Raw genomic sequence first — 12,886 nt, 5'->3', positions numbered from 1 at the left:
TTCACATTGTGTTCTGTTCAACACTTGCACTAATTAAACTGTCATTCGATCTACAACCGTAATTTTAAGAAATAGTGAAAAGTCTTGCTTGGTTGCCGGTGTGCGATCAGAATAGGTTGTGGTAAAGAATTCTGTATGGTTTCTTCATGTCTCTGACAAAGTGAATGACCGTGGTCCTCCCATTCCAGAGCCACTGTTCCTGTAAAAAATTGAAATGAGCGTTTGGCGTCATCGGCCGGGAGGCCCCTTACGGGTCAGGTCCGGCTGCCTTGGTGCAGGTCTTATTACATTCGACGCCACATTGGGCGACCTGCGTGCCGGATGGGGATGAAATGACGATGAAGACAACACAACACCCAGTCCCTGAGCAGAGAAGATCCCCGACCCAGCCGGGAATCGAACCCAGGCCCGTAGGACGGCAATCCGTCACGCTGACGACTCATCTATCGGGGCGGACGTTGTTCAGTATGGTATCACATATCAGTACCACCCCATTGTGCATTCTACAGCTGGTAATGGAATGGGAAGTTTCCGTTGGACGCCGACAGTGGTCGCGCGAAAGCTGTCGGACCTCATGGTGCGTGCATGCTGAGCCACGCCCCAGCAGCTCTGTACCACGAGTGCCGTCTGTCGACACAATACAGAACGGCCAGTTGAGGACACTCATCCACTTGCGCCTGGAACCACTTCCTAGTGACAGTGATATCTGGACTGTGTTTCGTGCTCCAAGATTTGTAATGAGTCTTGATTCGTTCGGAGAAATATAAGTAAAGTAAATCTTGTGTTTGTTGGGTTAAATTGTTCGCTAATCATTTCTGCTCCCGTGCAGCTTTCCTATGACGACAGTTGCCACACCACTCTGTAACCCACCTCACCTTACCAATGTACGAGGTGCGGCTAGAAAAAAACCGGACTGATGCTGGAAAAAACATTTATTTACAATTATTTACAATTTCATGTTATCTCCTTCAATGTACTCTCCTCCTCGGTCTCTACACCGCTCCATACAAATTTTCCACTGTTCATAGCAATGCTGCAGATCATTTTCGGTAAGTCCATACATTACTTCCGTCGCTTTTTCTTTTACTGCTTCAACAGTCTCAAATCTAGTTCCTTTCAAAGCTGATTTGACTTTAGGGAAAAGAAAAAAGTCACAGGGGGCCAAATCAGGTGAGTAGGGTGGATGATCTAAGATGGGAATGTTGTGTTTTGCCAAAAACGTCTTCACTGACAACGCACTGTGAGCTGGGGCATTGTCTTGGTGAAGGATCCATGACTTTTTTCTCCACAAATCGTTCCGTTTTCTCCGTACTCGCTCACGTAGGGTAGCCAGGACGCTAATGTAGTAATGCTGATTCACTGTTTGTCCCTCTGGTACCCAATCAATGTGCACAATCCCTTTTATGTCAAAAAAAAAAAACAATCATCATTGCCTTGAATTTCGATTTTGACATTCGTGCTTTTTTTTGTCGTGGAGAACCAGGAGTTTTCCAATGCATCTATTGGCGTTTAGTTTCGGGATCGTAAGTAAAAAACCACGATTCATCGCAAGTAATAACATTTTGTAAGAAGGTGGGATCACTTTCAATGTTTCCCAGGATGTCAGAACAAATCATTCTTCGGCGTTCCTTCTGTTCAATTGTGAGACACTTTGGAACCATTTTTGAACACACTTTGTTCATGTTGAAACTTTCATGAAGAATCTGCCTAACACTTTCCTTGTCAACTCCTGTTAACTCAGACACTGCTCTGATTGTTAAACGGCGATCTTGTCGAACAAGTTTACCGATTTTTTCAATGTTTGCATCAGTTTTTGCTGACAATGGTCTGCCAGTGCGAGTGTCATCACTGGTGTCTTCGCGGCCATCTTTAAATCGTTTAAACCACTCAAACACTTGTGTTCGCGATAAACAATCATCGCCGTACACTTGTTGTAACGTTACAAACGTTTCACTTGCAGATTTTCCTAGTTTGAAACAAAATTTAATGTTAACACGCTGTTCTTTCTGTACACTCAACATTTTCCGACGCACAGACAAACCGTCAACTACTTAAAACAGACGCCACGGGCAGACTGAGTGCAGGAGGCAGATGAAACTCGAGCAGTAGGCGGAGCGAGAGTCACGTGACAGGCCACGCGACTTTCAGCCTTATTGCATTCGTTTTATTGTTTCACCAGTACTAGTCCGGTTTTTTTCTAGCCACACCTCGTATACAAAGTCGTATGCAACAGTTTCCCCTTCAGCCACGGCTCAGTAATCTTCAGAACATCACAAGTCTCTAAACTCTTGCACTCCCGACCAAAGAATTTGAGAGAAGAGCTATAAACAAGTAATAGCCATACGAATTTACAAATAAGTCGATGCAAAATTAATTACAATATTAAATAAACACCTCCAGCCATCAAAACGCTTCTACTCGTGGCCGTCTCCCTACAGCTTGCCATCTGTGTTTTGTTCACTACTAGTCACATCAAATGTTCAAATGTGTGTGAATTCCAAAGGGAGCAAACTGCTGAGGTCACCGGTCCCTAGACGTACACACTACTTAAAAGACTTGCTGGCCAGAGTGGCCGTGCGGTTAAAGGCGCTACAGTCTGGAGTCGAGCGACCGCTACGGTCGCAGGTTCGAATCCTGTCTCGGGCATGGATGTGTGTGATGTCCTTAGGTTAGTTAGGTTTAATTAGTTCTAAGTTCTAGGCGACTGATGACCTCAGAAGTTAAGTCGCATAGTGCTCAGAGCCATTTTTTTAAACTAACTTACGGTAAGAACAACACACTCATAGCCATGCCCGAGGGAGGACTCGAACTCCGGCGGGAGTGGTCGCGCAATCAGTGACATGGCGCCTCTAAAGCCGTCGGCACACGGACCGTGCATCCGAACGTTGAGCGTGCCAACGTGCTGCTGAACGCTCAGGAACGATGCAACTTGTGCATACGGTACGTGGGCCCCAACGTGCTATAAGCGATCGCAACGCACTGCAGCGGCAGTTGCGGGATGTTTCTAGCTCGTAAATCACACTGTTTACTAAATGGGTGCGCGTAAAATTCTCACATTAACTCTATCAAAACGCACATTTCCTCCATTGCCCATAGACTAGTCACTTCAGTATCGATGTACATGTTTTAAGACGAAAAGGAAAGTACCATTTCCAATCAGTAAGGACACAAGCTCAAAAAAGTTCTATTACCAACAGTGCGATACAAATTTGCAATAGTTCTCCATTCCCACATTTTAGTAAAACCCTAAGGACATTCTTACTTTATTACTTTTCCCGCCCAGTAGGAGAATTTCTCCAAACATGTGAATTACGAAACGTGAAAGAAAAAGGAGCAAAATATCGTTATAGAAATAGCGCAAGCTGTCCTATAGATTAAGCCAATCAAACGAAGTCACCCCTCAAAAAAAGGTGAACTTATATTTACATAACATCAAATATTATACACTCCTGGAAATAGAAAAAAGAACACATTGACACCGGTGTGTCAGACCCACCATACTTGCTCCGGACACTGCGAGAGGGCTGTACAACCAATGATCACACGCACGGCACAGCGGACACACCAGGAACCGCGGTGTTGGCCGTCGAATGGCGCTAGCTGCGCAGCATTTGTGCACCGCCGCCGTCAGTGTCAGCCAGTTTGACGTGGCATACGGAGCTCCATCGCAGTCTTTAACACTGGTAGCATGCCGCGACAGCGTGGACGTGAGCCGTATGTGCAGTTGACGGACTTTGAGCGAGGGCGTATAGTGGGCATGCGGGAGGCCGGGTGGACGTACCGCCGAATTGCTCAACACGTGGGGCGTGAGGTCTCCACAGTACATCGATGTTGTCGCCAGTGGTCGGCGGAAGGTGCACGTGCCCGTCGACCTGGGACCGGACCGCAGCGACGCACGGATGCACGCCAAGACCGTAGGATCCTACGCAGTGCCGTAGGGGACCGCACCGCCACTTCCCAGCAAATTAGGGACACTGTTGCTCCTGGGGTATCGGCGAGGACCATTCGCAACCGTCTCCATGAAGCTGGGCTACGGTCCCGCACACCGTTAGGCCGTCTTCCGCTCACGCCCCAACATCGTGCAGCCCGCCTCCAGTGGTGTCGCGACAGGCGTGAATGGAGGGACGAATGGAGACGTGTCGTCTTCAGCGATGAGAGTCGCTTCTGCCTTGGTGCCAATGATGGTCGTATGCGTGTTTGGCGCCGTGCAGGTGAGCGCCACAATCAGGACTGCATACGACCGCGGCACACAGGGCCAACACCCGGCATCATGGTGTGGGGAGCGATCTCCTACACTGGCCGTACACCACTGGTGATCGTCGAGGGGACACGGTACATCCAAACCGTCATCGAACCCATCGTTCTACCATTCCTAGACCGGCAAGGGAACTTGCTGTTCCAACAGGACAATGCACGTCCGCATGTATCCCGTGCCACCCAACGTGCTCTAGAAGGTGTAAGTCAACTACCCTGGCCAGCAAGATCTCCGGATCTGTCCCCCATTGAGCATGTTTGGGACTGGATGAAGCGTCGTCTCACGCGGTCTGCACGTCCAGCACGAACGCTTGTCCAACTGAGGCGCCAGGTGGAAATGGCATGGCAAGCCGTTCCACAGGACTACATCCAGCATCTCTACGATCGTCTCCATGGGAGAATAGCAGCCTGCATTGCTGCAAAAGGTGGATATACACTGTACTAGTGCCGACATTGTGCATGCTCTGTTGCCTGTGTCTATGTGCCTGTGGTTCTGTCAGTGTGATCATGTGATGTATCTGACCCCAGGAATGTGTCAATAAAGTTTCACCTTCCTGGGACAATGAATTCACGGTGTTCTTATTTCAATTTCCAGTAGTGTAGTATATACTTATATGAAACTAATAATAATGCGTCAGAACCTATTACTGGAAAACCCGTTGTTAACTGTGTGATTAGTTCCAATAAAATAATGAGAAAAATCATATTCATGGCAAAAGAATTATTGTAACTTGCGTATTATGAGAGTAGGCTATTTGAGGGCAGCGACACACTGCAGATCCACCCAAAACGCATTGTTCTTGGTACAATGTGTTGTAATTAAATTTCAATTAGTAACATATCTATGATCAAGGTTTTCAGCAAGGGGTAACACACTATGATTAGAAGCTCAGGCTGTATTGTTGGTGTAGTGTTGGCAGAAGAGCCAACACCGTGTTGCTAGAGGAGGCCGAAATACACGCGTTTAATCTCACGCAGACTGGCGTGAGGTCTGGAACAATTAAAGGAGTTGAGTCTAATATATAAAGAACGTAGTGGCTTGAATACTTAACTTTAATCCATAATTGGTGTACATCGCTCTTGACGGTACAGGTTTTATAATTTCAATATTAACTGGTAATGGCGCCTTGCTAGGTCGTAGCAAATGACGTAGCTGAAGGCTATGCTAACTATCGTCTCGGCAAATGAGAGCGTATTTGTCAGTGTAGCATCGCTAGCCAAGTCGGCTGTACAACTGGGGCGAGTGCCAGGACGTCTCTCTAGACCTGCCATGTGGTGGCGCTCGGTCTGCAATCACTGACAGTGGCGACACACGGGTCCGACGTATACTAATGGACCGCGGCCGATTTAAAGGCTACCACCTAGCAAGTGTGGTGTCCGGCGGTGACACCACATTCCTCCCCCGCAAATCGGTGAACGGTTGTGTTATAAGGCTTCCGCCCGCCGTGGGGAGGACCCCATGTTGACGTATGCGACGAGGTGGGGAGCCTAACAACAGGCGAGGCTGTGCCACCCGCACCCGGCCATTCGGTCCGAGGGGAGCTAGGAAACGCCTGAAAACCTAGTTCAGGGTGCACGCCAACATGCGGTGTATGCGCCCTTAGAGAGACTGGAGGACCCGAAGGGTCGACCTCCATCGGGTCAGGGCACCCGACGGGCGAAGATGACATCTGGTCCGGAGCGGGCAAGAGCTCCATGTCGGAGGACAGCTGGTCACGGAAAGCGATCGGCGGCGCGTGACCCAGGGAGCCACCCGGCGGTTGCAGCGACGCGTCCACCGCGGGCGTCGCCGGCGGGAGAACAGGCGGCGGCGGCGGCGGCGCGTCGCCATGGGGCAAAATGGAAGCCAGCGTCGGTAACACCTGGGGATGAGGCGAGCCAGTAGATGGGTCCCCAGGGCGCTGACCGGACGGCCCCGTCGCTGAAAGCAGACGGGGAGCGGCAGAACCCAGGCGACGACAGAGGCGCAGCTGATTGAGATGACGACGCACCTCACCAGAGGCCCCCAAAACCAGATACATAGCGCTGCCGAGGCAGCGAAGAATGCGCCCTGCGAGCCAACGCCGTGAAGCTCGATAGTTGCGATAGTATACAACGTCGCCTGGAACAAAAGCAGGTGTCTGCCACTGCACAGGAACCTGATGCGGCGGATGTAGCAAAGACATCAAGGTTCGACGAGGGCGACCGTGGAGCAACTCAGCCGGCGAGCGACCATCTCGGGGCTGAGAGCGATACGAGGACAAAAAGAGCAATAACGCGTCCTCCCGAGAATGCGACTCTTTCAACTTCAACATCTGTGACTTGAAAGTCCGGACCAACCGTTCAGCGGCACCGTTTGATGGAGGCGAAAACGGCGTGGATGTCAGATGTTGAATACCATTGGCCTTGCAGAATGACTGAAATTCTGCGGACATGAATTGTGGGCCATTGTCGGAAACAATAGTCTGTGGAAGACCCTCAATGCAAAAGATAGCGGATAACGCTTGGATGGTGGCAGATGACGTCGTGGAAGACATCCGGACAACAAAAGGAAAATTACTGAATGAATCGACCAGAACCAACCATCTAGCATTCCAGAATGGACCAGCAAAATCAATGTGTAAGCGTTGCCAAGGGGAAGTGGCTGTTGGCCATGCAAAGAATTTCCGCAGCGGTGCAGATTGTTGTTCGGCACACGCCATGCAAGAAGAACACATATTCGTAATCGCGGCATCGATTCCGAACCAAGTACAGTGCTGACGAGCAAGTTGTTTCGTTCGCACTGTACCCCAATGTCCTTGGTGGAGAAACCGTAAGACAGAGGCCTGTAACGAACGTGGGACCACGACCCTGGACTGATCATTATCAGAACGCAACAGCAAAATACCACGTCGAACAAAAAGTCTCTCCTTGTGAGCAAAAAATCGGCGAACCAACGGATCATCGATCCGTGACTTTGACAAGGGCCATTGCGTAGCAACAAAACGCAAAACGGTAGCAAGGACAGGGTCAGCAGCTGTGGCTGTAGCTACACGACGAAAATCAATCGGAAACGATTCGACCACGTCATCGGTTTCCGCATCAATGAACATGCAAGCAAGTTCGGAAGAATCGAATGCTCTATCCTCAGCAACAGGCAAACGGGACAACGCATCGGCGTTTCCGTGGTTAGCAGTGGACCGATACAAGATATCGTAGCGGTACTGCGAGAGGAAAATAGACCAGCGAATGAATTTCTGCGCTGTACGTGGAGGTACAGGCTTGTTTGGATGAAAAAGCGATGTCAAAGGTTTGTGGTCTGTGATGATGGTAAAGTGACGACCATACAAGAAATCATGAAACTTTGTAACACCAAATACGAGAGCCAAAGCTTCTTTCTCGATCTGTGAATAATTTCTTTGCGTAGACGAAAGCAATTTGGACGCAAAGGCAATAGGGCGATCATGCGATCCATCTTTGTGCGCAAGCACAGCACCGATCCCGAAATCCGATGCATCTACCATCAACAAAAGGGGTTTCTGGGGATCGAATGGCGTAAGGCAAGTAGTGGAAAGCAACGCCGATTTCAACTGGCGAAAGGCGCGTTCGCATTCCGTCGTCCAGACAAACGGAACACCTTTACGGCGTAAGCGATGAGGCGGAGCTGAAATGGAAGAGGCATGCGGTACATATCTGTGGTAATAATTAATTTTTCCCAGCACACTCTGTAACTGCTTCACATTCTGCGGCGAAGGCAAGTCTTGTATGGCACGGAGGTGCTCTGGACTGGGATGTATGCCTTGGGCATTGATTACATGTCCCAGATAGGGTAAGTCACGAGCAAAAAACACACATTTGTCCTTCCGCAAGCGAAGACCATTTTGTCGCAAGACCTGAAATAATGTTCGGAGATTGGCTAAATGTTCTTCTTCCGTCTTTCCGGAGATCACAATATCGTCCAGATAGTTTGCTGCCGTAGGGACCGACGCACAAACAGTTTGCAGATATTGCTGAAACAATGCAGGGGCGGATGCACACCCGAATGGCAGTCTTCTGAATCGATACAAACCAAGATGCGTGTTAACCACCAAGACGCGCTGGGATTCGTCGTCCACTGGTATTTGCAAGTATGCATCTGCTAGGTCCAACTTCGAAAAATATTTACCCGGGCACAGTTTGTCAAAAAGATCTTCCGGGCGGGGTAAAGGATAAGTTGCAATCACTAGTTGTGGATTCACCGTTGCCTTGAAGTCCACACAAAGTCTCAATTTTCCGGAAGGTTTTGGCAAAATTACTAAGGGTGATGCCCAGAGAGAAGCCTGCACACGTTCAATCACACCTTGTGATTCCAAATCGTGTAACGTTCGTGCGACCTCATCACGCAATGCGTGGGGAACATTGCGCGCTCTGAAAAATTTCGGTTGCGCATTTACTTTCAGTTCCAAATGTGCTTTATAGTTTTGAGCGCAACCAAGGCCCAGTGCAAAAATGTCTGCAAATTCTTCACATAGACGAGAAACACTGGCTGAAGGCACAGTCTGGTTCACTGATAGGACCTGATTGACTATAGACAAGTTAAACAACTGAAATAAATCTAACCAAACAAGTTCACTGCAGAAGAAGAACGAAGTACGTAAAATGACACATGTTTTGTTTGTCCCTTGTATGTTGCAAGAAGGCTGCACTGTCCTAACACAGAGATATTCTGACCAGAATAGCTAGTTAACTTAACACTTGCGGCACGCAACGGAGGTGTGCCCAATTGTGTGTACGTGTCTTTATTGATCAATGAAACCGCAGCTCCGGTATCGAGCTGGAATGGTATGACCTTGCCATGAATGTCCAAATCTTCAAAAAGTTTATTGTCCTGCTGACGACAAGAGCGACTGTCGCGTGCAACGTGAACTGACACTGTTACAGAATCAGATGCGACCGGACGGGATTTCCGTCGATGTCGATGCACACTTTTTGTGGGATGAACACAGTCACTGGTAGAGAGAGTGGCACTGGGCGGAGTGGAATGAACTACATGAATGTCCATGGGCGAAGGTTCACGAGGCCGTGTATTCTTGGTTCGATTCCGGCGCGAAGCAAAGGGCCTGGATTGGTTGTTAGTGTCCGATCTAAGCTTTTTCTGGCAAACACTTTGAACATGTCCGTTTTTATTACAGAAAAAGCAAATAGCTTGGCGTGACGGGCAATTGTCACGCGAATGTCTAATTGCACACCGCGGACATGATTTTAGCACTGCATTTGCTTGCTTGCGCGGCACACGTAGCGGAGGGCTTGGCGGCAGCTGCGCGGGCGGGAGCGAGGGCTGTTTACTGTTCCGCGCAGCGCGCCCGGCGGGCCGGTTAACGTGACACACGGCTGGTGAAGTTTCAAATGATTCCTGAGCAAAGTCAAGTGTGTCTTGCCTATCCAATATGTCTATCACTTGTTGAAGGGAGGGATTGACTAGTTTCAAAATCTGTTCCCTGATACGAACATCAGAAACGTTCTGTGCAATTGCATCAGGCACCATAGTATCTGAATAAGGGAGTCCACATTCACACTCAAAAGCACAATCCCTAGTAAGGCCTTGCAAAGTTGCAACCCACTCCCGATTAGTCTGACCGGCCGTACGTTTTGTATGAAAGAAAGCATACCTTTTTGCAATGACATTGACTGATTCTTTGAAATATGCATCTAATGCAGACAAAATTTCTTCGTAGGGCAGAGTTGCTACGTCGCGTCGGGGAAATAATTTCACTATCACTCGGTACGTGGATACGCCAACGCATGCTAATAAGAAAGGCTGCCGCTCGTTACCTTGAATTCTGTAGGCGGCGAGATGCAATCCAAATTGGCGTGACCACTCCGTCCAGCTTTCCAGTGCCGCCTCAAAAGGACGAGAAGGTGGTGCAACTGCGTGTTGTGGCTGTGGTAGCGGTGGAGCGGCGGCTGCCGCATCATTTTGCAGCGCACGGTGACCCTGTACGAGCTGTCCAAGGGCATCTGCAGATTCTGCAAGCGATAAAATTCGGACAGTACATCTGGAGATTGTGGCGAAGCAATGACACAAGTAAGTTAAGCAAGTATAAAGAAGACCCTTTTGAGACTCGTCGCCAATGTAGTGTTGGCAGAAGAGCCAACACCGTGTTGCTAGAGGAGGCCGAAATACACGCGTTTAATCTCACGCAGACTGGCGTGAGGTCTGGAACAATTAAAGGAGTTGAGTCTAATATATAAAGAACGTAGTGGCTTGAATACTTAACTTTAATCCATAATTGGTGTACATCGCTCTTGACGGTACAGGTTTTATAATTTCAATATTAACTGGTAATGGCGCCTTGCTAGGTCGTAGCAAATGACGTAGCTGAAGGCTATGCTAACTATCGTCTCGGCAAATGAGAGCGTATTTGTCAGTGTAGCATCGCTAGCCAAGTCGGCTGTACAACTGGGGCGGGTGCCAGGACGTCTCTCTAGACCTGCCGTGTGGTGGCGCTCGGTCTGCAATCACTGACAGTGGCGACACACGGGTCCGACGTATACTAATGGACCGCGGCCGATTTAAAGGCTACCACCTAGCAAGTGTGGTGTCTGGCGGTGACACCACAGTTGGCCTAGCGTATTGAGTAGAATCACCGTCTTGACATTTCCAGATTTTTTTCCTAACATTCGCGTTTTTATTAGGTTCTGATATTTTATTATTGGTTTAATATATGTATATACTATAATGTTTGATGTTATTTAAATATAAGTTCACCTTTTTTTGAGGGGTGACTTCGTTCGTTTGGCTTAATCTACTAGACAGCTTGCGCTACTTGTATAGAGATATTTTGCTCCTTTTTCTTTTACGCTTCGTAATTCACATGTTGCATAGATTCTGCTACTGAGTAGGATCAAGTAAGACTGACCTTGGGGTTTTACTAAAATGTGGGAATGATGAAATAATAAAACTTATTTATTATTCTTATGCGGAAAAGTATTCAAATTTTCTACCGCACTGTTTGTAATGGAACTTTTATAAGCCTTATTGATTGGACATGGTACATTCCTTTTCGTGGACGATGTAGGAAATGTGTGTTTTAATAGAGCTAACGTGGGAATTTTACTCGGGCCCAATGAGTAAACAGTGTGATATACGAGGTAGAAACATCCATCCCTCAACTGCCGCTGGAGTACGTTGCGATCGCGTATACCACGTTGGGGCCCACGTACCGTGTGCACAAGTAGCATCGTTCCTGATCGTTTTGCAGCACGTTGAACTTCGCACGCTCAACGTTAACGTTCGACAGCACGGTCCGTGTGCCGACGGCTTAACTTAATACGATGTATAGCAACAAAGGAGCATCTGCGTAGAATTGTTTGTGTGTTACGAGGCTCCTCGTGACTATTTTTTCTCGAATATCGTCACAGGCGATCAAAAATGGGTTCATAAAGCGGGCTTTCAATAAATGTGGTGTGATGGGCCTCAACTACGTACCCTCCGACTCAGATTTGCAATATTAAAAGTTTTGGCTGGTTTCGTTCTGTAGGGGCCGGGTTACGTAGTTGCCGCATTACAGGTCAAATACTGTTGAGTCTACAGTATACGATAAGAATCCACGCATGAATCGAATGGTCGAAGGTTTATAGCACTCGGCAATTGCGAATTATGACCGTGACGTATAAATTTATAAATGAAATATTGCAGTTAAATAAAATCTGCGGGTACTATCTTAACGACTTTAAATGATGAGTATTATAGTAGACGTACATTTGAGAATGCGGTATATTTCTGCAAAACACTTATTGGTGATGATGGTCCAGCAATTAAATAAAACATAAGTTGAATAACAGGCAAACAATAGATTCCTGCTGGACGTATTTACACTACTGGCCACTAAAATCGCTACACCACAAAGATGACGTGCTACAGACGCGAAATTTAACGGACAGGAAGAAGATGCTGTGATATGCAAATGATTAGCTTTTCACAGCATTCACACAAGGCTGGCGCCGGTGGCGACACCTACAACGTGCTGACATGAGGAAAGTTTCCAACCGATTTCACATTGCCTGTTGAAACGTTGTTGTGATGCCTCGTGTAAGGAGGAGAAATGCGTACCATCACGTTTCCGACTTTGATAAAGGTCGGATTGTAGCCTCTCGCTATTGCGGTTTATCGTATCGCGACACTGCTGCTCGCGTTGGTCAAGATCCAATGACTGTTAGCAGAATAAGGAATCGGTGGGTTCAGGAGGGTAATACGGAACGCCGTGCTGGATCCCGACGACCTCCTATCATTAGCAGTCGAGATGACAGGCATCTTTTCCGCATGACTGTAACGGATCGTGCAGCCACGTCTCAATCCCTGGGTCAACAGAGGACGACGTTTGCAAGACAACATCCGTCTTCACGAAGAGTTCGACGACGTTTGCAGCAGCACGGACTATCAGCTCGGAAACCGTGGCTGCGGTTATCCTTGACACTGCATCACAGACATGACGAACCTGGCTGCACGAATGGCAAAACGTCATTTTTTCGGGTGAATCCAGGTTCTGTTTACAGCATCATGATGGTCGCATCCGTGTTTGGCGACATCGCGGTGAACGCACGTTGGAAGCGTGTATTCGTCATCGCCATCCTGGCGTATCACCCACCATGATGGTATGGGGTGCCAGTGGTTACACGTCTCGGTCACCTCTTG

Source organism: Schistocerca nitens, chromosome 10 (assembly GCF_023898315.1).
Source record: "Schistocerca nitens isolate TAMUIC-IGC-003100 chromosome 10, iqSchNite1.1, whole genome shotgun sequence".
Taxonomy (NCBI): domain Eukaryota; kingdom Metazoa; phylum Arthropoda; class Insecta; order Orthoptera; family Acrididae; genus Schistocerca; species Schistocerca nitens.
The sequence above is the reverse complement of the archived record's forward strand: the minus strand, read 5'-3'. Positions refer to the sequence as shown.